The sequence below is a fragment of the Papaver somniferum genome, unplaced genomic scaffold (assembly GCF_003573695.1).
Source record: "Papaver somniferum cultivar HN1 unplaced genomic scaffold, ASM357369v1 unplaced-scaffold_132, whole genome shotgun sequence".
NCBI lineage: Eukaryota > Viridiplantae > Streptophyta > Magnoliopsida > Ranunculales > Papaveraceae > Papaver > Papaver somniferum.
In genome coordinates, this window is record NW_020622381.1 from 15,120,204 (window position 1) to 15,144,009 (window position 23,806).

The 23,806-nt window shown below is 38.0% G+C and overlaps 1 long non-coding RNA gene across 1 annotated transcript; it reads left to right on the top strand.

The window, feature by feature from the left end:
- Positions 1 to 1,567: 1,567 nt before the first annotated feature.
- LOC113332705 lies at positions 1,568 to 3,388 on the top strand. Its single transcript, XR_003351672.1, has 4 exons — positions 1,568 to 1,746; positions 1,872 to 1,952; positions 2,103 to 2,153; positions 3,086 to 3,388. It is a non-coding gene; the product is annotated as an uncharacterized LOC113332705 (long non-coding RNA).
- Positions 3,389 to 23,806: the final 20,418 nt, after the last annotated feature.

Genomic DNA, 23,806 nt, shown 5'->3' on the forward strand with positions numbered 1-23,806 from the left:
ACAAGAAAAATGTGTTGTATCATATTTTGGTTTGTTTTTTCAATAAAGCCAATGGAAAAAGGAACATCTATAATGAAGTTTCAAGCAACAATGAATTAGAGGGAATAGTTACATTGTCAAGATTCTACGAAGTTCAAGAGTTATCATCGACAGTTGAAGACCGAAGACGAAGATGAAGACAAGGATTGAAGATCGGAGACGTTTTGTTGGATGATATGAGAGTGGTGCTAACTGCACGTCGAACGAATAACGAGGTAAGTAAGCATATTTCCTCCTTCGTTAAGTGGTCGACTTCCTTTCTTACAAATCGTCAGAAAAATGGGTTTTGAAAATGATAAAAGATGTGGGTTTTCATAACAATTCGGAGGGTTTTTCCTTCCTACCATTCAACATGTTGTAGGGATTCTCTCTTCACTCCTACCTGGACACATGTGTGACCCATAAAAAAGATGTTTATTATTGAGAGCAACTTCATAAAACCCTTTATGGTGAGGCAGAGTCGAGACTTTTGATCACTCTCGAACCTGAATTCTTTCGATAAGGGATGGTTATTTCAATCTCAAATTTTAAGGATGAGATTATGTTCATATGTGTGTCTAACTTATTATGACTAGTGTGCAGAATCTTTATGTCTTCTTAGCGCGTTGGATGTTATCATTTTGGAGAACTTGTAAATTGGAAAAGTAGGTTTTGTGGGTATATCTCTAGTAAACCCTCACGAGACTAAAACTCGTCCACTAGGAACACCTAAGGGTTTAAAGGCTTGTTATACATGCTAAGTGTGATTGTATCCTCAACGAAAGGGAGTTGTATGTATGTTTTAGAATTCGTTTAGTGATTTGCTCGAGGACTAGAAAAGTCTAAGTGTGGGGGAATTTGATAGATGTCTAAAACACCTAATTTATATCTAGTATTTATGTTTTCTTTGCTATTATCCTTGTAAATTCCATCTCTTATGTTTAGTTTTGAGTTTATCAGGTGCAATGGAGTCATTTGGAGCGAAAGGAGGAGATATCACTCATTTAGAGCGAAAAGGGGAAAAGGTCAACTCACATGCGAATTATATTTGGAACCGGCTAAGGTTGGGCAGCAAGGAGGTGAAGAATGAACTGTCAGTTCACCACAACTGACAGTTGAGCAATAAACATAACATGCAGTCAGTTCTCTAAAACCGACATGCCACATACTCACTTTGTTTGGTAGCCTTTATCAGAACAGTGGGTGCTTATAGTAATACTTGTTATTACTACCCAGATTTCAGAGGTAACGATGTATCTAGGGATGCACAAAACCGACCCTAAACCGAAAACCAAAACTAAAACCGACCTTTTAAAACCGAACCGAACCGAAACCATAACACAATGGTTTCATTTTGGTTGTTAGTTTTGAAAAACCAATTGAAGTGGTTTCAGTTTCGGTTGTTGCTCAAAATCGAACCGAAAAAACCGTGAAAACCGAATGATATATGCATTGACTAATTATTGCCATTGATATTGATAATAGTTAATCGTAGCCGTCAGAATTAGGTATATTGGTTTCATCTTTTTCTTTCCATCATAACAGATCCTTTCTTCTTTCTCTTTCACTCTTTCTCTCGGCTACTACTGCTTCTCTTCTATCACAAAGATTCACCACCATCACCAGATTCATCGAATCATCGCCATTTTTTTCTTCTTATTCTTCATCATCTTAGAATCCACTAAGTAATCACAAATATACCATGCAAGGTTCCAAATCAGCACCCTTGTAAGTTAATCTTTGATTTTCTGTGATTTTTTTTTTTTCTGAACATGGGTTTTCATTAAGGTTAATATGTGGGATAATTTCGTTTGATTGAATTGATTTAATGGTTTTATATGTTTGATATTCAGGTTTCAGTGGTTGAACTAAGGATCCGTGCTCTCAATTATCTTTAGGGTTTCTCTCGATTTTGAAGCTAATTGTTGTAATTGGTAAGCTTTCAAGAGGTCTGAGAAGCGATTGAGTTTGATTTTAGGTTGATTAGGTTTTTTACTGGGGTTATCAATTTTATTTGAGGTATTTGAGGAATCGAATACATCATGTTTTGTTGGTGTTGATAAATTTGTCTTTGTTAATTGCAGCGCAGGAAGCATTAGAGATTCTTGGCAATTTGGAGTCATCTATACAACAAGGTACTGGATTGTTTGTTGGTATCAGATATGATGATTTCTCAATCTTTTTATCTTTTTACCAAATAATTCATAATAGTTTTATGCCCTTCTTCTTCTTGTATTTTCTAAGTATTGAATCCTTAAAAAATGTTTAAGATTAATAAGCAAGTTGTGGACTGTTGGGAAACAACTAAGTTGTTTGTTGTGCATCTCTTTTTCGTGTCTTTGGTTTTTGGTTTTAGATGGGACCTGTCTTATTATTAGAGAGATAATAGTTGTTGAATTTCTAGGCAGGTTAAGTCTTTTCATTTTACTGGATGAGAACAATTAAATTTCTAGGCAGGTTGTTTGTTGTGCATCTGCTCCTTTATCTAGTACCATGAACATGTGAAAGTGTTGATCTCTATGTTGTACATTTCGTAAAGAAATTACTTGGTTCAGTTCTTGTGGCTTGTTTAACATAGTTTGAATGTGTATCGACTGTGGAGAGTTAAATGTGATCTCAGAGTTACAGACGTTCGGATTTCCCCTCAATAATGTCTTTGCATTTCCCTTCTCCATCTTTTTAATATTAAGATAGTTAGTCATTTTAAACATTTGAAAGAGACAGGAAAATAATTTGATATCTAGCATTTAGGAATTAATGTTGTTGCCAACATAGTGTTGGTGTTATGTTGTTGCCAACTGATTTATCTAGATTCCGGGGTATGTTGTTGCCACTGTAATGTTGAGATTTGCTCACTGCATAATATGTGAAGTGCTTTAAGAACTGAAATTTCTTAGGTATGTTGAAACCCTGTTTGACATGGATTCTTAGGCATGTTGAAACCCTGTTTGACATGGACTTCATCCGTATTGAGTGTTTGGATATGAAGGAACATAGATAAAGGTGGGTAGTGTTGGGGTGTACAGGGAGGCTTTTATTCATGTAACTAGCTTCTACTTATGTGCAGGTACTATTACACCATTCTATGGAAAATGCAGCACCAATCGGCAGGCGGCGTCAAGTTAGGGTTGTAGTATGGGATCACTTTATTATGAAAGTGTCGCCTTCAAAACATGCAAAGTGTTGTCACTGTAACGCTAGATTTGTTGTTGATCCTATGAAGAATGGGACATCTAGGTTGATTTTCCATCTAAAAAGATGTAGGTTAATGCTTAATCAGATAAGAAATTGGTTGAAGTCTACTTTGTGTTAGTATTAGTACATGATTGTAATCTTAAAGCCTTAGAATTATGTTTATGGCAGGTTCAATTTTGTCAATTTCATGTTACTGACGTTTTTATTGAAAATTTTACCTGTCGGATATCGGAAACTGATGAAAAATGAAAGGCTGTATATAAATCTGTCGGTTAACCAAAACCGAAATGGTTTTATACAAAACCGATTCAAAACCGAACCGAACAAAACCGAGTAAGCTTAATGGTTTCAATGGTTTTCAGAACTGCAAAACCGAGTACTTTGGTTTCGGTTTAAGTTTTGCCAAAAACCGATAAAAACCGAACCATGTGCAGCCCTAGATGTATCTCAATCATTGTTCTCTAATTCAAGGCAGAGAGAGGGACAGATGCTGGCAGAGAAGAAATCTGATGGAGTTAAATATTATGATGATGTTGTTGCAGAAAATAAGAGAAGGACAGAGATTTGAATGGATTGAGGAGTTTGAGAGAGGATTTGGCTGTGCTGGTGTTTGGGTGAACAACACAGGGAGATGAAGATTCAGAAGCTACAGATAATTGGTGATGAATTAAAGAGGGGTTTGTTGTTTGATGCTTAAATTGAAGAAGAATGAAGGGGGTTCGAAGCTGGATGGATTTGTACTTTGGATTTGAGTTGAACTTGAAGTAGGCAGTAAGATGGTGTTAGTTTGAATTAGGGTTTTGTTGAGAATAATTTGATGTACTGGTAATGATGGAAGAAATCATAAATTAGGGTTCTCTGCTTTTGGAACTGTTGGTGATGAAGATTTAGAAGATGGGTTTGAGGCAGTAGTGTTCAGGAAAGAGTGGAAGCTGTCAAGTTGCAGTTACAGGGAATGAAGTGTGGTGTTTGAGTCTGATGTTATTGTAGAAGGTTCGAACAAGAAGTTGCAGATGATGAGTTGATACAACAGAGAAAGAATGGAGTCTCAGAGTGTTGATTGTGCTGATGGTTTGAATGCAAGAACAGGTTGCAGGAAGTGATTGAAGCTGCAGAATGAGAATGTGCTGCAATGTAACGAAGGCAAGGAATTGACATGGCTGTGACAGTTTTGAGGCCTTGTTGCAGTTGAGAATGACGGCTGAGCTGCAAGTGGTGGTTGCAAGGCAACTGGCGCTGGTAGGGTGTGTTGTAGGAATGGAGATGGAACTGAGCAAGGGGATGATTGTGTACAGAATTTGTGTCGTCTGAGTTCTTGAAGGAAGTTACAACAACATGAAGGGTTGGTGTATGAATGCAAACAGTGATGGTGTTGTGAGTCTGGTGAGTTGCAGTGTCGTTGCACTGGTCTTGTTGTTGTTCTGGTGAAGCAGCTGGACTTGAAGCAATTGCAGGTGATGTTGTGATGTTGCTGCCATGGATTAGGTGGTACAAGAAGCTACATATAATGGTATAAAGATTGAGCAGTTATGGCTTGAGAAGGAACTGGTGGTACTGAAATTGCTATTGGTAGTAATCGATGGAGAAATCTGAGTTGGAGTTGATAGTTGATGATGTTTGCAGCTGCAAGTTGTAATGAGTTGAATTTGTTTTAGATGAATGCTAGGTTTACAGTGAGGTGGTTGGAGCAATTACAGGTGATTGAGATGGTGACGTTGGTGTTGTAAGACAACAAAGAAGACCTGAGCGGAAATGGGACCAAGAATGGAAGCTGTAGTATTAAATGAAACGCAGTGGCTGTGTGCAGAAGAAATGATTGGATGGATTGAGATGGAATTACAAGAGAAGATTGCAGGTGCAGGCACTGGTGGTGGTATGGACGCAAATTCATGTGTTTGGCTGAACTTGAGCAGATGTTGGTTGAGCACTGGTTATGGAGGATTGATTCTCTGCAGAAAGATTGAGATGGAGAAGGGTTGGTTCTCTGCTGCTATTGAATGAATGATCGAATAGGTACTTATAATTAATTGGAATTGTCTAGGGAAGGAGAATTGTGGATTGCTGTGAAATGAGTGTGCCAGATCCGGCTGAATTGGGTTGTTGTCATGAACCTGGATGTGATTCACACAAGAATGGGTTAGAGATAATAGTAACCTCAAGATCCTCACGGATCAAGCCTCCCGGTTCAGTGAACACGGTTTAATCGATTGAAACGATATGATTCTTTTCATTAATTTCTTAGCTGATCCTCTCTCTTACAGAGTACTGGGTTTATAAAGCTTCACTCAAAATACTCCCCTAGATCTAACGGCTAAACACCCTCCAGGTGGTCACATCTCGACCATCTATTACAACCACATTAACTAATAACTAATCCCTAATTAAGCTAATTAACTCTCTAATTACATTTACCAACAACCAACACAGAACATGATATGCGCCACCTCTTCTTCCACAGTAGGTACATGACAGTTATCAGTTCCGCTAAACTGCGTTTCATGCTTTATCATTTATGATACACTATTGATTTTGTCTTATGATTTGAATACTTGTTTGATCGATTCGCGAATCGGTTGAGTTTGTTTTCATCTCTATTGCTAGATTAGGATTTATTATACGCAAAAGTGATAAATTCCTAATTGCAAGTAGCATAATATAATTATAGCTTGTAGTGATGCATCCTTGTAATCATATGTGAACCATAACCTTTGTTAAAATTGAGTTAGTCCGTTTTCCACGTTTCATTGCATGGATTAGCCTTATTTCATGAATCTTAATGCTCTCCGGGAATTAAACTTGATTAGTTCTTTTACATGTTAGGTTGTTTTCGTGGTAGAATTCATATTCGCATCTTTTAATGTGTTTGTTGATGAAAGGAAATTAGCGAGATATTCTTGCGAACAAGGTATCAAAGGGTTTTCGATAAAGAGAGATTAAATATCAATTCTAGTTATTTAGACAAGAACATGTTTGTGAATGAAGATGAAATCCGTGACCAATACTTTCTCATCCTTGATTTGATTTGTTTACCTTTCTTGTTTTTCTTTTATATTAGTTTACTTTTTACAAATCAGAAAGTCCCCTCGTTGTTTTATTTAGGAAACCGAAACATATTGGCGACCCAAGACCTCTCTGTGGGAACGATCTTTTCTTACCCTTGCTATATTTTTATATTTTGAGTAGTGATAAAGTGAAAAAATTTGACGCATACGACAACGATCAAGTTCATACTTTCCCAACCTTAGAAATCTTTTATGGTTGGGAAATATTGATTTCTCAATTGTAGGCAATTCAGAAACTAATTTTAAAACCCTAATTTAATCAAATTTAACATATTCATACAATCAAAAGCACAAAAAAAGGGTTGGTTTTTCGGTTCTTACTTAATTATAGTCATTATTGGCTGAAAACCCACGATTAATCGTCATTGAAGAAGAAACAAAAGGAAAGGAGGCGATGGAGGAGAAGAAGAAAGGATGAAAGGGAAGAGGAGATTTGTATTTATTTTGTTTTTGGTTTAGTTTTTGATTTTTAATTAATTTTAAGTTAGGTATTAAAATGTACTTAGGTTAGTTACCAAAGGCTGTTTTTCGTATTTTTATTATAAATTAGGTCTCGTCAGATATAAATTTGGGATATTTGTATCCATAGGAGTCTTCAAAATTAAATCCTAGAAGCTCCCTAAATCCTTGAGCCTTGGCTTAAAAATTAAACCATAAAAATGTGAATAACACTCTTAAGGAATAATGATTTTGTGTTTTTTCTTTAGAAATTATTAGTGTATAGAAATTAATTTAGAAAAATCATCATCTTTTGCAGTAGATTAATAGGGAAAGGGAAAGAGGCAGAGAAAGAGAATAATTATATTGATAAGAGTTATATCGTTACATGGATATTATATCCTCTATATACAGGGAGAAGGGAAAACCAAAAGACTTCTGTTTTTGGACCGCACATCCATAGGCATGGGCCCTTCAACACCTTCCCTTGTGCGGTTCAAAAACAAAACTTTATGCATAGTGCTTCACATATAGTGCTTTGAATGTAGTTCTTCAAATGTCGTTCTCTCCTCGATGACTTGTGCCAAAATCAATTGCCTTACTAAAACTTTGACAAGGAAAAACCCAGTGGGATAAAACCTTGGTGCAACTCTTCACATGTAGTATTTCACATGTTTTCTCGTACTTTACATGTAGTTCATCACATGCAGTACGAACTTCAAAGATCGATGAGTCTGAGTTAATTGCCTCGTTGAAACTTCGTCAGGAAAATCCAGAGGGACAAAACCTGAACAAAAGAAAAAGAGTACAATATTAAGCAAACTTAGAACATAATTGGACTCGAATATGTTGCCTCATTAAAACCTTGCTGAGTAACAAAACACTGTGGGAAAAAGCAACCTCGGTGTAGGAAAATAGTTCAGCACACTATTAGATACTCCCCTTGATGTCAGAAAATTTTCATTAGTCTAATGCAGTCAAAAGGAGTTTATCAAACTTTACTTTGGTGACTTGAATGTTTATAAGACCCTGTTGTTGATTTTGGAAGTTACGTTGCTTAAAAAATTATCGCGTTTCATTTCTTTGATCCGGATATTTTCAGTAATATCAACTCGATCTTTATGTCTTCAACGTTCAAATACTTGATGCTTTTAGTGTTGTCTCGCTAAAAACTTTGTCGAGTAACAAAACCCTTTGGGAAAAACTATTCTCAATCGAAGAGAAAAATAGTACAACACATCTTCAGTTTCAAAGTAAAATATGTCGACATCATATCCTTGGATCCTCCCCCCTGATGTCAGAATCCCCCCTGATTACTTTCAGAGTTATTCCAGACAGTTCCTTTAGTCATGTACTTTTCGAACTGAATATCGGTATTGACTTCGAAAATAATCTACCATAGCTCCCCCTGATTACTTTCATTGGAGAAGAGATTATTGCTATTTCATAATCAACAACCTTTGGATTCCACTTCCGTTAGCATTCATTTTTATGTCTTTGCAAGGATAAAACAAATTTATGTCAATGGTTACTTTTAAGTACATGATTACATTCACTATACCATTCCAATGACGTTGTGTTGGCGCTGAGCTATATCTAGCTAACAAGTTCACTGAGGACGTAGCATTTGGTCGAGTACATTATGTTAAGTACAATAATGCCTCTGTTATACTTAGATAAAGAAAGTTCATCTCCGGACACAGCTTCGTCATCTTCCTTTAGACGAATTGGTCATTTATGTACATTTGAAACTCGAATAATCATGGGAGTGCTAGCAGGATGCATGTCCTTGTTAAATCTCCTGACAATGGACATATGCAAACTGGTGGATTAATATACCATAAGCTCGGTTTTCTAATTCATAACATTGATAATATCGAGATTTCCCAGGATTTTTATCTCAAATTCAGATTTTAAATAGCTTGTAAGATATCTTATTTCATTAAGAGTACTTATCATGTACATATCATCGTCATAGATAGCTATAATTCTGAATCAGGAACTTATTTAATACGCATGGCACAAAAACCGTATTTGTATATCCCTTCTCAATCAAATAATCACTTAGACGGGTATACCACATCCGCCTGATTTAAATCAATAAGTGAGTGTTCCAGTGTAACTGCAAACACACTCCGTGGTTTAGAGTCATTCGACTTGGGAAGCAAAAGGCCATCATGCACTTTTGCAAATATCTTTGAGTCTAAATCTCCAGAGATATAACCACATCTAATATGTTTCAAGTTCTTTTGAAACTACCAAGCAAACTAATTAACTGAACATTTGATGTTCAAAAGAGTAAGCGATACAGGGGTTTGTGAGAAACCTCGCGCCACAAGATGATTCTTTATACTTTATGACCTCATTCTTCTCACTACACTTTGTGACAAATAACCACATATGTCCCACAGGCTTTACACTTGGTTGATTAGCACTACCACACCAAATACCTTTATATTTGTCAAAAAACTAAGTTCTACCTGGATTGCATAGGCCAAATATGCTCTTTATTTGAAATTAATCAAAATAAAGCATGGTTCGATCTCAGTGTGCTATACTTTTGGAGAAACTATTTATGTATTATATCATCATTGTGGACGCATGATCCTTCCATTGACTCATGTGCATTCTCATAATATGTTAGGATTTCATTGTTCTCTAGAATCATTTAAAACCTCGGAGCGTCCTCCCGTTTGATTCATGGACATATTTAGAGACAATCTTATGAGATGATTTCAGATGATGATATAATTAGGTTGTGCCTAACTCACGTATTTCCTTTCTAGGTGAGCACTGATCGAACCTAGTGGTATCTTCATCTTCCTTTATGGAGCCAAACCTCAACCACACTTCTACCAAGTGTAGTTGTAACACCTTAGTTTTACGGTACGTATCCTTTACTAAGGATTTTTAACCTTACAGGCACGTTTGTAGTTGGTATATGTGATCTTGTCAGTTTACCGATATCAGTGTACATTCCGAAAATCGATAATCCTTTTTTCACTTCACATTTTTATTTGTGGAGTGTAGGAGTCTATATGATACAAAATGGGAACACACCACGGCATTCTATGTCGTTCCCTCGGAAAATACATTTTCATGTCTCCCCCTAACAACGGGAAGACTATCCCATTAGAGTGACTATCCGAAAATCAGCGGTTGAGAGATTGCTTGTCAAAAGGTTTAAAAATGCGGATAATTATTGGAGATTCTTGTCCAATATAGTCACTTAATCATTTTGATGACCCATCATAGTACAATGTGGATTCGTAAGGGCACATATATAGTGCAACAAAAAATGCGTAAGAACAAAAAATGTCAGGCTTATATCCAGTTACCAACTGGTACGTAAAGAATGGTTGACCAATTGTGGGTCTAAAACGAATAAGTGAAGATGGGTGTAATATTGCATATTCCCCAAGCAGGTAAAGGTAGGTTTTTATGCATAACCATGCCTTAGGCACCATTTGTAACATTTGATGATAGCCTTTGTGAGACCATGGGGTATAGGATGCTCTACATTGATCCTATTAAACGTGTAATAACCATCAAGTACTTTTGATGTGTACTCTCTAGCATTTACAAGGGGTGGTAACTCCTTACATGTATAATATGTGCTAGTGGTTTTCCAAACGCAAAATTAATTGGGAACTATATAAATGTTTGTTGATGGTGGTTTTTAGTTCAGGGCTAAATTTGTAAAACCCTACATTTAATGTGCAGTCACTCTGCAAGGAAACTGAGCCATGTAAAAGTGGTGAATGTTCAACCTCTTCACTGGCGCATTTATTGAGCAACTCAATATTTTCTCATGAAATTTATCCAAAATGGTGCATGTAGCAATAATCCCAGATATTCTGTAAATTTTGGCACCTTGCCTGTGTTACTCAGTTAATATAAGTTTCTTTGAATGCTTTCTGTGATATGTTCCTCGGCTGAACCCTTGATGTTGATATGGCATGACAATGTGTGTTCACTCGCAGCAGAGTAGCACGAATTTCCAAGTATCAAGGTTAAGGTCCTTGCATAAAGTATTTAATCGAAAATCATACTGCTCTCTGGCAACGAACTTAAAGAACTCCGTGTCAATACATAAAATTCAATCAATTTTGTGATAATTCACAAGATTCAGATATTACCCTGACTAATTTGCAAAAATTAGGGTTTTGCGCCCTGTGCAGTATATTAGACCTTGCATGTCGAAATTAAGCCTAGGTGAACTAGGTAATTAATCCGCCATGGATTAGTAGGTGCAAAATCCTACCTAAAATCAGAAAACAATGAATAAAAGGATTCGCGGAATAGGAGCAGCAACAAAGGAAGGTGTGGCCATGCCATAGGCCAGTCGGCACCACTTGCAAGCGGCCACACCCCATGTTGCTCAACCGGCCCCTATTTTATGTCGACCAATCAGGTTGCCTTAAACCCGACACACACACATGAGTTGTGGCTGGGTCCATACTTGCTAGCCTTATTTCCTATCGACCAATCATGTCGCTTTAAATCCGCTACACGCACACAAAAAGTGTGGCCACGCCCATGCTTGGCCGACCCCCTCTTTTTCGACCAATCAGGTCGCTTTAAACCTACCACAATATTAAAAGAGGCAAAGTTGCGCCAGATGGTCACGATGCCAAATTGACTTCCCAAAAGCCGCGCCAACATGCTAATTGGCATGCCAAACATGCCAAACGTGCCATTCCGCTCCGGCGTGATAGTGGCATGCCAAACATGCCATGCCGCGCCAATACACTAATTGGCATGCCAAACATGCCAAACGTGCCACTTTGTCGCAGTAGCATGCCGAACATGCCAAACGTGCCACTTTGCCGCAGTAGCATGCCAATCGTGTCAACATGCCATAAATAACGCGCCAACGTGCTAATCCACTTCTTGTTCGTGGACAAACGCTATCCAATTAGGGTATTCTAAACAACTCTGCCTTAGTGGCATTAGTCGAAACCCTAATATCCAGTCGTGACCCAATTACGCTACTTTGGCCCTACAACATGCCACGAGCCATGTGGGACCCGCCAAAACCTAAAAATGGCGCCATTCTATAATCACCCGTGGTCATCCTTGCACCTTGTGGTTATTCCCATCTTATGGACTGCCATAGTTCCTTTGATGTGTCCAAGGCACCGATTGCATAAAGCGTCACCATGCCGCGGCCATGTCGTACGCTAATTAGGGTTTCGATACGCCAAACCCTAACTTAGCTAAAGTTTCCACGCAAACTAAGTCAAGTAATTCTACCAAGGACTTAGGTTTGATATAGCAACAGGGTTGATGTTGCCAGAGCCATATTTGGGTATAACACCAATATGCCAAAATAGCTGCCATGGCTACGCCAGGCGCCACTATGCCACTGGCATGTGCCAATGATGCCACCGTGCTGTCGTCAGGCGCCAACAGAATGTGGCCATAATCAACGGCCATCCTTTCTCATGGGTTACAATCTCAGCCGTCCGAATTCGCCACATAATTGACAGGCCTGTGGAAAGTTTTGGGCGACCAACTAAGACAAGCCAAATAACATCACGTGATATTCTCTTGTGGCAAGTCTCCTGACTTTTACTTGCCACACATAGCAACCTGCTACATGTTTTCCATGAAAACACACGAGACATCAAACATGTCACAAACTGGGGGATCCTCATCAGTGTATTAGTCTGTCGGTTTACAACGTGCGGCGTGCAACACGCCCATTATAAGAAAGTGTCAGAAAGCAAGGCAGTTAGTGGCGGTAAGAAGTAGTGGGTGTAAACTGACCAGTTTCCTCCATGGTGGGAACGTGGTCTCTGGCATTTACACATAATCCCACTCCTCCATTACTCAATCACTACCACTTTCTACGAGATCAGGGTGCGTTCAATATGACTTGTATAAATAGGTTTTACCTATTTTCGAAAAGACAACAAGTTTTGGTTAGAACAACACAGTATCCAGAAAAACACCAAAGAACTGATAGCTTTTATTCCACAAGCCAGTTCCAAATTCTGACACAAGTCATAAAATAGCCACACCTTCAGAATTAACCATTCTGGTCTCAATACCTTCTCCGCTTCCCTCCCTAAGACCAACCCTTCTTCTTCACTTTGTGACCGAATCAAGACTGGAATGGTCATTTCTTGGTTTAGGCCAGGATTGTACAGATTGATCTCTCGAATCTAAAGTACTCCCGTGAAGTGCATTTGTTTTAGGTTTAGATTTGTTTCTCATCCACACACCCAAATTTACCAAAACCAGCAAAAACATTTTTTACCCACAACAATGTCACACGGTCATAAGTCACTTTAATGGTCGGCATTCTTTATGGATATTTTTCTAAATATTATCTTATTTTTTTTGTAATATGGATTGTTTACTGATGAGTCCTAAAAAGTGCATATTTCTATATATTTTTCTTGGCATTTAACTCATATTTTGTGCATTAATTCTACATTTTATCCCATATTCTGTATTTTCTTTGTTTTCAAGAATAAATATTTTTATTAACTAATTTTGCATTTTTAGGTAATAAATAAAGTTTGGATGAATAGCGGAGCGGAAAAGAGCAGAAAAGTGGTGAAAAGCCGGGAGGAATTACACAAGGAAACCGCGAAGAATGTTGTGCACAAGAACAGAAGGATGAAAATGGGCTCACAAAGGAAGAAATTGTTCTTAAAGAAGAAGTGGGCTCAAGATTGTTTAAGCCCAAACACATTTCCTAAACCCAAAACCATTTTCTAAGCCTAAAATCAATACCCAAACCCGTTTCCCATCTTAACCGTCAGATTGGATCCATTCCATCATCCAACGGTCGCTTCATCACAGTGCATCAAACTATGAAGCTCCTGTCTAACACTACAGCACCTAACTCCATCTGGAGCCATCAGTTTTGTTGTGTCTCACAATCCTACGGTCGCTGCAAGCATTGCCATCTCAGCCGATAGATTCGATCCAGATGTGTCGATCCAATGCTTTAACTCACTGGACATCGAATTCTGATACATCCGCTCAACGCCCTAGTACCTAACCCTATTCCTACCCAACCAAACACCCACCTCACTCTTTTCCATCGACTCCATCTTCTCTTTCTCCCCTCACCTCCTCTGCAACCTCCATGTCCGCCACCATCTCCTCCACCTGCTATCCCAACTGCTCCGCCATCACCACCATAATTACCACAGCGTCAAACAATGATAACCCATCATTGTTCCCCTCTCCCTAGTCCATCTATTCTACCTATTTCACACATATCCTTCTCCGAAACCCTAGGTGTGAAGTGGGTAAATTAGGTCGAGTTAGAGTCAAATTGGCGGTATGGGAAGCAAGAGAGGACCAATTACAAGCATGGATCGAAGTTTGATTGGATTCAGAGATTAGGTAAAATTTTAATTTCAATTTTTAAAACCCTAATTTTTCTGACATTGGGGATTTTTTGGGGGAATCGATTACATGTTTAATTGAAGTATGGGTTAGTATATTAGGGTTGTTATCAGAGTTAGGTAGGATTTTTTTTGATTTAATTTGTATTTTTACACCAACCCTAATTGGACTGATGTCCTGTTTTGGGGAAAGTTGGTTTGTGTATAAATAGGGATGATGGGTGTGTGTTGAAGGCATGCCTGGACTAGCCTGCTTCACCCAAGAGAGGACTGGAATAGCCAGTGCCTCAAGGGTTAGTTTTTATTTTAAATGTGTTGTGCATTTCAATTGTTTTTATCCTATCCATGCTTTGATCTTGTTGTGCTTGAATTGTCTAGGATTGAATCTTATAGGTTGTTAAATCCTAAGCAAGCTTCTCTGCGGGTAGTTGCAGTGTGAGAGCCCCAACTATCACAAGGTTTAGAATTCATCTTAGTGCCTTTAGCCTCCTTTCTAGACCAACCCTTAGATGAACAGCCGGCTTTGAACCGCAACTGTCATCTAGTTATTCAGAAAGCCTAGAAGCTGACTGATAACTAACAAGGGACAAGAACATAGCTGGAGGACCTGCCTTTGTTTCTTTATCACTTCCCTTGGCTCACAGCCTTGGTTTGTTTATCTTTGTTTCAATGTTTCTTATTCACTGCCACTGAATTTCACTTTCTTTGTTCTCTGTCACTGTTACCTCATTGCTTTAGTTACTGCCTTGTTAATTTAGATAACTAGCTTAAAAACTTCAACTATACACCCTAGTCTCTGTGGTTCGACCCTGCCTTGCACACTCACTACAACAGACCCTGTGCACTTGCAGGTATCATTTCTGTGACTCTTTTAGAGAGCCACCAAGTTTTTGGCGCCGCTGCCGGGGACTTGGCGTTGTGTGGTTGTTGTTCTTTTTATCTACTTTGCTGTTTTTTTTTTTTTGTAACTTAGCTGCTGTGTAGTGTAACTTAGTAACTTACTGCATTGCATACTGTCATGTCATACTTGCATATCATTGCATAATTTGCATAACTTAGGAGCATTTTCATCTTGCATTTGCATATTCATCCTGCATCATCTGTTTTCTTGCATCTTAGTAGCTCTGTAACCTGTGTGTAGTGCAAGCATCTCTGGCCATGTTTATCTTGTAGCAGTTGCATATCTTGCTCTCAAGTTATTGAAACTTCTGGAACTAAGAACTTGGTTGAGTGACAGGTACTGCTGCAACCTGTTGCTGCTTCTGGTGCTGCTACTATTGGTGTTGAGCCTCTGGTGCTCTTGCTGTTGTTGCTGCAGCTGTGCTGCTACTTTCTTCTTCTCCCCTGTTGTTGCTGAAGCTGTTGCCCCTCCTGCTGCTGCTGCTTGCACTGCCTCTGCTGCTGCTGTGCTCCTGTGCTTGCTGCTCACTCTTTGCTGTTGCATCTCTTTCCTGCAACTTTCTTGCTTGTGCACTAAGTGCATTGCTTTTGCTCTTCTCTGCACTGTTGCATTCTCCTACTTGTGTGTGCTGCTGCCTGCTGCGCTTGCTGCTGCTGTGCAATTGTTGCTTTGAACCAGGCTCTTGCACTGAATTGTAGCTGCTGGCTAGCCCTTGCTTGCTAGCTAGCTAGCTGAATCTGCCCTGGTGCTGCCTTAAAGCCCCTGCTGCTGGTGCAAAGCCCTGAACTGGTGAAGCTGCTGAGCCTTGATTGCTGGTGAAGCTGCTACCTGCTGTTGCAAAGCCCTTGCTTGCTTGCTTTGTCATATTTGGGCTTCACCATTTTGAACCTGAACTGGTGCCCCTGCTGTTGCTGAAGCTGTTGCCCCTCCTGGTGCTGCTGCTGCTTGCCTGCCTCTGCTGTTGCTGGTGAACTGAGGCTGTTACTTTCCCCTGTTGCTGCCTGTTGCTGTAACTGCTGCTGCCTTCTGCACCTGTTGCTGTGCTGCTAAGGCTGAAACTTGCTGAACCAAAGCTGCAGCTAGAACCCAAGCCAAACTGGTCTGTAATACAAGCCAAAGAAGAAAGACCAAAGCCCAACTGGGCTTCAACAAGAGCTTAGGATGATCAAAAGCCCAACTGGGCTTTTGCAACCAAACTGAACAGCTGGGCTGTGCTTCACAGGTAAGCCTAAACCCATTAAAAGAACCCAAACTGTGGGCTTCCATTTTTCTTGTGGGCTTGTAATATTAAACCCAACATTTGGGCTTATATTTTCTGTTGGTTTGTAATTAATTTCTTGTGGGCTTGTTTGTTTAATTTCTTGTGGGCTTGTGGTTTTAGATTGATTTGGGCCTGTTGTTTTAATTAAAAAAAAACTGAACTTTTGAAGTTGGGCCTCATATTTTAGTTAGTAGCTAGCCAAAGCCCAACTGAATTTCTGGGACTGTGGGCTTAACATCCATTTGAAAACTAAACATTTGCACTGTGGGCTTGACCCAAAAACAGAAAACGTTTTCAAAGCCCAGTTGGGCCTCGACCTTTGGCTATTTAAGAGCCCAAATTTCAAATTGTTACCTGGGCTTGTTTCTGAACTGTGGGCCTGAACCAAACTTCGAGTGGGCCAAAATTCCAAAAACCAACAGTGAGCTTTACTCACCAGCAGTGGGCCTGTTTTTTTCAAAAACGTAGCTGGGCTTCGCAAAACCCAACAGTGGGCTTGGTCTCCTTATCCCATTAAAAACCAAAATTTTCTTTTTCCCTAAAAAACCAAATTTTATTCCAGCAACCCATTAAAACCAAAAGGCCTTGCTCCCGATTTTAAAACCAAATTTTCTTTTCAAAACCCATTAAAAACCAAATGTCTCCCGACAAAACCAAATTTTTCCCAAAAAGTCCAATCCCATTAAAAACCAAATTTTCTTGTATATAATCCAGTAGATAAAAATTTTAAAAATCCTTTTGTTCTTTTTGTATATATTTTGCTAATCCAATATGATCTCGGCTGACATATGTTGGATTCTTGCCTTGAATAACGGAGTTCTAATCTTGCTTTCGCCGAAATCGGGTATTCTCTTTCCTTTTTCTCTACTCAACATGATCCTCTTCACATGTTGTATTATAATTTTGTTCATATTTTGAAACATTGAGGACAATGTTTAGTTTAAGTTTGGGGGTATAGAGTAGATACCACGATCACATGTTATAATTGAAAACAAGAACTCCTTCTTTTTGAAAAAAATTAAAAAATTGAAAAAAAAATAAAAAATCATAAAAATGGAGCTCATTTACCTTGAAATGTTGACTCTTGTGCAAATATGTAAATTTTAGGAGTCTTAGTCTAGATATTTAGGCACCCTGATTCTAGCACAATTCACATGTGATAAGAAACTTGCACGCGCACGATCTACCAATACATGTATAGCCTCGATCTTCAAGGTGTTTGATAGGAAGTTAGATTGCTAATCACTTTAGAATACTGAATGAGACTTGACTAGCTTGTTCTTTGGTTGGCTGGGATAGAAGTTGGAGGATACGTTAAGAAAAGCAACCATAGAATTTGACCGGATGCATTCGATAAGGGCCACCTCTTGCTAAGAGTCATGTAATTATGTTTTTCTTTTTGTTCATGTATCAAAAGTGTCACTATGTTGTAAAGATCAAAGTTATTTCTTCAAAAAAAAAAAAAAAAAAAAAAATCAGAAAAATTCAGAAAATCAAAAAATATCAGAAAAAAAATAAAAAAAAAAATCAAGTATTTATTTATTCCATGTTTTGTCATGTTAAAGACAATAGTTCTCTCTTGTTCCAAAAATAAAAGAGAGTAATCAATGTAAATAAGAGTCATGTAAAGAGTCATCTTTTTGTTGTAAATAGTCTTGTAATAAGCAAGGAGGGTGCAGCCATCGATGTATAACGCGGGTAAACTGAAATATCACCAACTCATTGGGTGAACATTCACAATTCTCGTAAAGCCGGACAGCTAGCTTGGCTTAGAATTCGGTTCTTAGCCTAAAAACTATCTCTTGGTGATTAGTAGTCATAACTTCAGGTCATTCTAGAAACATGTGTAGATACACTTTACACTCTTATCACGTGTATTTAGTTGTTATCAGTGCTAGGATTGTGCCTTTGATAGCTAGATTGACATCTCCATTTTGCTGTGAGCTTAAACTGTCTTGCACATGTCACATTTGATGGAATATGAGCTTATATTTTGTCCTAGAACTTTGTAGGTACGTTCTAAGCAAACCTTCACAGACTTCACTCGTACACTAGGGACACTTAGTGGTTTAAAAGGCTTAGTGCCATATGCTAAATGCATTCGAGACCAGCGACAGTGGTATGGTAGGATTTCCTTATTTTGTTTTTACTTGAGGACAAGTAAAATTCAGGTTTGGGGGTATTTGATGAGTCCTAAAAGTGCATATTTCTATATTTTTTCTTGGCATTTAACTCATCTTTGTGCATTAATTCTACATTTTATCCCATATTCTGTATTTTATTTGTTTTCAAGAATAAATATTTTTATTACTAATTTTTCATTTTTAGTAATAAATAAAGTTTGGATGAATAGCGGAGCGGAAAAGAGCAGAAAAGTGGTGAAAAGCCGGGAGGAATTACACAAGGAAACCGCGAAGAGTGTTGTGCACAAGACCAGAAGGATGAAAATGGGCTCACAAAGGAAGAATTGTTCTTAAGAAGAAGTGGGCTCAAGATTTTTTAAGCCCAAACACATTCCTAAACCCAAACCCATTTTCTAAGCCTAAAATCAATACCCAAACCCCGTTTCCCATCTTAACCGTCAGATTGGATCCATTCCATCATCCAACGGTCGCTTCATCATCACATGCATCAAACTCTGAAGCTCCTGTCTAACACTACAGCACCTAACTCCATCTGGAGCCATCAGTTTTGTTGTGTCTCACAATCCTACGGTCGCTGCAAGCATTGCCATCTCAGCCGATAGATTCGATCCAGATGTGTCGATCCAACGCTTTAACTCACTGGACACTATCGAATTCTGATACATCCGCTCAACACCCTAGTACCTAACCCTATTCCTACCCAACCAAACACCCCCCTCACCTTTTCCATTGACTCCATCTTCTTTTCTTCTCTTCTCTCCCCCTCTCTCCCTCTCGCAACCTCCATGTCCGCCACCATCTCCTCCACCTGCTATCCCAACTGCTCCGCCATCACCACCATAATTACCACAGTGTCAAACAATGATAACCCATCATTGTTCCCCTCTCCCTAGTCCATCTATTCTACTACTATTTCACACACATATCCTTCTCCGAAACCCTAGGTGTGAAGTGGGTAAATTAGGTCGAGTTAGAGTCAAATTGGCGGTATGGGAAGCAAGAGAGGACCAATTACAAGCATGGATCGAAGTTTGATTGGATTCAGAGATTAGGTAAAATTTTAATTTCAATTTTTAAAACCCTAATTTTTCTGACATTGGGGATTTTTTGGGGGAATCGATTACATGTTTAATTGAAGTATGGGTTAGTATATTAGGGTTGTTATCAGAGTTAGGTAGGATTTTTTTTGATTTAATTTGTATTTTCACCAAACCCTAATTGGACTGATGTGAGCCTGTTTTGGGGAAAGTTGGTTTGTGTATAAATAGGGATGATGGGTGTGTGTTAGAAGGCATGCCTGGACTAGCCAGTGCTTCACCCAAGAGGACTGGAATAGCCAGTGCCTCAAGGGTTAGTTTTTATTTTAAATGATGTTGTGCATTTCAATTGTTTTTATCCTATCCATGCTTTGATCTTGTTGTGCTTGAATTGTCTAGGATTGAATATCCTTATAGGTTGTTAAAACACTAAGCAAGCTTCTCTGCGGGTAGTTGCAGTGTGAGAGCCCCAACTATCACAAGGTTTATAATTCATCTTAGTGCCTTTAGCCTCCTTTCTAGACCAACCTTTAGATGAACAGCCGGCTTTGAACCGCAACTGTCATCTAGTTATTCAGAAAGCCTAGAAGCTGACTGATAACTAACAAGGGACAAGAACATAGATGGAGGACCTGCCTTTGTTTCTTTATCACTGCCCTTGGCTCACAGCCTTGGTTTGTTTATCTTTGTTTCAATGTTTCTTATTCACTGCCACTGAATTTCACTTTCTTTGTTCTCTGTCACTGTCACCTCATTGCTTTAGTTACTGCCTTGTTAATTTAGATAACTAGCTTAAAAACTTCAACTATACACCCTAGTATCTGTGGTTCGACCCTTCCTTGCACACTCACTACAACAGACCCTGTGCACTTGCAGGTATCATTTTTGTGACTCTTTTAGAGAGCCACCATTTACTATTTGCATCTTAGGATGGTCTCGATCCTGTTTTACTGAAGACTTTGTGAAATTAGTGATATCCTCTCTTATTTAAAAGTATAATGGAAATGGGGTTTGCGTATCTAGTTCTTTAGAGAACATTGATTGAGAGATATGACGTTATTTTGCATCCTGTCAATATTTCTCCCGTTTTCGTTCGCTCAAATAAAGTGATGTTTGTACGAGTTCTTTCAAAACAATCATCATGTCATAACCAAAGTTTCTTTATGGTTATTCCCAAAGCATGTATGAGTCAATTCCCAACATTTCATTGTCGGAGTCAATATGGGTTCAATAATCCAAATACTATAGTGATTACATTTCACCAGATTGACTCATTAGTTTCTCTAAAATATATTTCCTTTCAAATATATTAGACACTATAAAAGATGCAATCAATTACATTCTCATCATTGTGAGGTTCCACATGATATCCATTTGCATGGGTTATTTTGGAATTTAACAAGGTGTGATTATCTCTCGGTACATGTAGAGATTTTGTGACGTCTTTGTTCTATCTTGAAAACAAATTTTGAGCAGTGTTGCGTTCGATGATCAAATCCTCGTAGTTACATTATAAGGAAATAGTTCAACAATTAGTTTAAATTCTTTAAGCTGGTGGGAGGGAAACCACTATCTGTTCGACATTGATTCTTGAGATATTAAATAAGTGGTGTGTCCTTATTAGTAACAAAAGTGAGATTCAACTCAAGTACTTTAGAGTGAATATATGTTACGTTTCAGGGCAGATGATATATTTTTCATTCGGATATATCTCAAGTGCTTTAGAGAATTTATGTCTCGTGGGAATAATGTATTTTTCATTCCATAAGCACAAGCATTGGATCTGGTTCAAATAAATAGTCAATTGGCCAGTCAAAGTTCTTCTTGTCATTAAAATTGATGTCTAAAGTATGACCTTCTCATAGAAATTGGTTGATAATATGGTACCCGCATTGCATTGCTTGTATCAATACCAGTAAGAAGATTTATTCCCAACTCTTTGGTGAGAGCTAGAATTACATCTTAGCTTCATCTCATGTTCAGTTGATACATGTACTTTGGTGTCATTACTACCGGGAAAAAAATACATATTTGTCTCATGATATATATGTCCCTTTTCACATGATTTATATGAGTCGGTACGTCTAACCCTCATTACTTCAGGGTTCTTTCCATTTTCAACTTTTGCTACATTTAGCTTAATTTGAGAAATTTTTTTACCTCAATAGGCCAAGAGAATCTCATTACACATGTCAACCACTTACTTTAGGTTGAATATATTACTAAAGATAGTTCTCTCGTTGTCATACTTCAACATATACTAGTTCCTTAGTATCATGGATGAAGTAGAGAAATGAAAATTTTCTGACTTATATCATCTTTTGTGAGTTCTTCCACAAAAATTGGAATACATGTGATTTTATTTGGACGTATTTTTGAAATTACTGACAAATTAATAGTCGAGCAACGGGATTACATTCCACGGAACATTCAAATTATGGGAAGAAAATATCACGTACGCAATAATGGTGTTCAAGTACTTCTAAACCGCAAATAAATATATTTGAATCTAGTTGGTACAACTAATTGATCGAAAGACACCATCCAACTATAGCCGATATCATATTCAAGAGAACAAGTAACATTAGGACCAAAATTCTTAATGATCGCGATCGGCACTCATAATTTAAATTGACCGCTTATGGACTTATCTTAAGAACAAAAAAAAAACAGCACTAGACATGTTCTTAAAATAAATAAATAAATAAGCCCAACAAACATTCAATATGTACCTCAAGCCGAGTTTTAGTTGTCACTGTACAATGCATATACAAAACTAAGCTCATGTGCATATATACTTTGGTTCCCCTTAGGATCGGGACGGGACAGCTGGAGCCGGATCGGGAGGACTAGACAGGACAGACCTTGGATCGGGACTGGACAGGACAGCTGGAGCCGGAACGGGACAGGACATGACACCTGGAACCGGAACGAGACCGGACAGAGATTTCGCTTGCACAACTTTTCTTGTCCACGGAACGCGAACATACGGGTTTTCTTCCACAGATTTCCCACCGACCTAAATCTAGATCCAACCAAATCCCAAATTACGAACTATTAATCAAAATAATTTCTCATTTGTACAAACACATTACGACAAACCAAAATAATTCCTCATTGATACAAACACAGTACCACAATACTCCCTGATCAGTACGATTAATCAAAATAATCCTTGATTCCTCATCAAATCAACTTTACCCCCATATTTAATATACCCAGTGTATTAAAATCAAAAACGGGGAAAAAAAAAATTATATATAGGAAAAAATAGATTCAACTTAGCTGATTTAATTCGAGCGATTTCAACATCGAAAAATGGGTCATTTGTCCAAATACTTTTAAAACATGGTTCTAATGGACGAATAAAAATTAATATGGGTGAAATGGACACCAAAAAAATAGCAAGAATGAAACTGGATTCATCCTGGCTTAAACTTAAAAAAGAGCGAGGATAAAACTGGATGCATCCTGATGTAAATTAAAAATAAGAAAAAGTATTTGAAAATGGGTAGGATGAAACTGTTTACATCCTGGCTATTTTTACATTCTCGTCTATTTAAACAATATCAAATTTTACATGTCTTATTCACCCAGGAATTGTTGATTTTGGTCTTTTTAACCAATTTTGTGTTTCAACATTAGCTTAATGATAATTGCATGACTGCGTTGACCTAAATCATCCATTTAGAGAGCAAAAAAATCAACCTAATCTAGCTCTGTGGTATAGCTTCGTGCATGGTAACGTTTTGCAGTAGATTAATAGGGAAAGGAAAGAGGCCGAGAAAAGGAAGAATTCTATTTGTAAGAGTTATATCGTTACATGGATATTATATCCTTTATATACAAGGAGAAGGAAAAACCAACCGCACATCATAAACTTGGGCCCTTCACCATCATCCAAATTTAAAAGAGATTCTCTCTAATTTCTCTAGATATCGTTCGAGTCCAAATTTGTGGGATAAATTTTTGATGTGGGCGTTCTTTGATGGGGCATGAGGAACAAATCAGGAGTTGACATGTGTTTTTCATATTAATTGATTCCAACAAATTTTGTTTCCAAAAAAACAAGACAAGTTTATTTTTTGAGAAAATATTGGTTACCTTAATTGCTTAGATTTTATCTTTGATATTTTTTTTTGGAAGCAAAATTAGTGGAATCAATTAATATGAAAAACACATGTCAACTCCTGATTTGTCCCTCATGCCCCCATCAAAGAACGCCCACATCAAAAATTTATCCAAATTTGTGCACCCCCTCAAAACCGGGGTGCACGTTGCGGCTCCTCTAATTTGCCGACAAAACCTCCCAAAACCGCCTTTTTTATGTTTTTTTTTTTAAATATATTTTCGGGAAATCAAAATTAAATCTTTTCGATT